At 39.7% G+C, this 3,003-nt stretch overlaps 1 non-coding gene across 1 annotated transcript; it reads right to left on the reverse strand.

Annotated features, from left to right (window-relative positions):
* Positions 1 to 1,048: 1,048 nt before the first annotated feature.
* On the reverse strand, positions 1,049 to 1,122 carry Trnat-ugu (transfer RNA threonine (anticodon UGU)). The gene has a single exon. It is a non-coding gene; the product is annotated as a tRNA-Thr (tRNA).
* Positions 1,123 to 3,003: the final 1,881 nt, after the last annotated feature.

Raw genomic sequence — 3,003 nt, forward strand, 5'->3', positions numbered from 1 at the left:
GATAATACTATGAGCTTAATTTTAGATTTTCAATAAAAAATGGCGCCCGTAATTATGATTTGATCAAGGGCCTGCGAGACTGGAGTACGCAGAGCGCGTGCAGTGTGGCACCTCATATGTTACCTGAATTCAAAAATGGGTAACATCAGTTGATACTACATTATTCCTCTGAAATTGAAAATGGATAACATCAGTCGATAAAACATAAAATTTATGGGAGCGTATACCTAACCGCAATGAAACAACCTTAAATTTAACGATACAGTGCTAATTCGAACTTTGAGTTCGATTTTTGAGGGTTTGTTTCACTCCTTATGCCTACACAAAAATTAGTTAATATTAACAAATGTCATATTATAGCTATAAGTTCCTAAGAAAAGTGTTTACTTTTAGGGGTCAGAGGTAGATGTTAAGAGAACGAACCACTTTTAATTTATGCTGCATGCCGTTCTGAGAAAATAGTTACCCGAAAAAAATGTGTTCAAAGTTTAGGGAAAACATTTAGTTATATTATTACTTCGATTTGCATGAACTGAGTGTTACATATATATTTTTAATGTCGCTGAAAACGAATCTGAAGTCAGATTTTCAATATTCAAAACAGCTAATCCAATACGGAGGGCAAACGATTATGTTTTGACCAATTTTTACCAAAAATGTATTTTCGTTATTTACGTTTAGTCTGCAAGTCAAGGAGTATTTAACAACCCTTCCTCTACCTCTGATTGTTCCTAGACAGCAACTTCCTGTTCTTCTTGGCAGGAAAAGCCGATCTGTCAAAGCTGGATATGCAGCACTCGGCAGCCTGCACTTGATATTCGTCCGTATTTTCGGTGAGTATGTTTGCATGCATTCTGCAGTATGAATCATTTTGAGCACGTGCGACACGGGACGAGTTATCATCTACATCTATATGGATACCCTGCAAAACACATTTAAGTGCCTGGCAAAGGGTTCATCGAATCACCTTCACAACTGATAATTAATTGAAACCCTCAGCTGCCGACAGGTGTTGTTGATATACTTCGATGGGGACAGCTGAAAAGTGTGCCCCTACTGGGACTCGAACCCAGAATCTCCTGCTTACAAGGCAGACGCTCAATCCATCTGAGCCATCGAGGACACACATGAACAGCACGACTGCAGGAATTTATCCCTCGCACGCTTCCCGTGAGACTCACATCCCCAACCGTCCACAATCCGCATACGTAATGTACTTAATAGGTATTTGTCCATCCACTCATTACTGGCTCACACTAAGGTGACGATTCCCGTAAGAGTTCCGGCAACCTGTGCGCATTCGCACAGACGAAGGTCAATAGCTGGGTAACGTTTAACCATAGATATAAAGATAGTAACTGCTCTCGAAAGAACAGGCGCCACTGACGACCTTGCAACTCTTCTAGAATACATGATAGACCGGCCGATGTGGCCGAGCGGTTGTAGGCGCTTCAGTCGGGAGCCACGCGACCGCTACGGTCGCAGGTTCAAATCCTGCCTCGAGCATGGGTGTGTGTGATGTCCTTAATTTAGTTAGGTTTAAGTCGTTCTAAGTTCTAGGAAACTGATGACCTCAGATGTTAAGTCCCAAAGTGCTCAGAGCCATTTGAACCATCAGTCCCTATGTTTACACACTACTTACAGTAACTTATGCTAAGGACAACACACACACAACCATGCCCGAGGGAGGACTCGAACCTCCAACAGGGGGAGCCGCGCGAACCGTGACAAGTCGTTGGACACATGGCGGGTACCCCGCGCGGCTCATGGCAGCCGTGACACTGCTTCAAACAATGGACTGTAGAAACTTTTGTAAAGCACGGATTTAAAAAAAAAAAACTTTCTGTTCCAAGAGTCTAGACAAGTACACCTTTAAAAAATGCAACTACAAAGAAATTGAATTTTCGAACGTTTTGAATGAGAACCTGTCCTTATGGAACACCGTTGATCAAATGTCACAGGGATTATATACTCAGGTTTCACATGTGGATTAACACTTTCTAATCAATATCCGGAATGAGCAGGGCTTAAAGAGTTAAATTTCAAGGGCCGTTCTCTTGTATGCAAATAGTTTCACAGTAGAAATTTCTCTAGTTTTATTTATTAATTAATTTATTTATTTTTTGCTGTAGGTAAAGAAGGATAGCATTGTGAGGAGGGGGAAGGGGGGGGGGGAGGAATCTTGCATCTCCCACCTTGGAATTCTCAGTACAGAATTTTTATTCATTACGAGATTCTTAGCCACTTGCAGAAGTGATTTCGAGTGATTCTGCAAAACTTTTCCTTTAGCCAATCGTAGCAACTATAGGATTCCGTTCCTGCTGCATGACATGTCTCGGAACTTAAACTGACCAACTCATTTGCATAAAGAGCTAGCTTATCATCCGCATCTTTACTTGCGTAGACCGTTCATGGTCTGCAAAGAATTTTTTTCTTTAATCGTTTTTTTATGTCTTGTATAAACTGCAACACTTTCTAAACTTTCTAAACTTAGCGCCGTTGAAGCATGGTCTTTTACTGAATGATCAAAAAGCAATGCTGACAGCTGGAGTCCAAGGTTTTTATTAATCAAGCCGTTTGTATTCTTGTGGTGATATCTCCGTACAGTCTTTCATTCCCTAACGCATATTTCTTTATATCTAATTGAGAAGTGAAATACCGGTTTTCATAGATGCAGATTTAAAATATTTTAATATAACGCAATAAATATTTCATTAAAATTTTCATCCCCTTATGCTCGAAGTTCCAAAACCAGAAGAACACGCAGTTTTTAAAAATTGTAACATATTAGCCGAATACGAATTGTCAGATATATTTAGCAATCCTTCCATAATGAACCATTTTCTGAAACATCTCACACCCTTTAGGGGTTGGGTTTTCAAAAACAATTAAACACGTATTCTTCTATTTAGAGCCGAGGAGCCAAATTCAAATCTTCATCCATTTAATTCTAAAAATGCTTTCATAGTGAAATATTTCATAAAACATTACATCCCCTATTTC

Source organism: Schistocerca gregaria, unplaced genomic scaffold (genome assembly GCF_023897955.1).
Source record: "Schistocerca gregaria isolate iqSchGreg1 unplaced genomic scaffold, iqSchGreg1.2 ptg000386l, whole genome shotgun sequence".
Classification (NCBI taxonomy): Eukaryota; Metazoa; Arthropoda; class Insecta; order Orthoptera; family Acrididae; genus Schistocerca; species Schistocerca gregaria.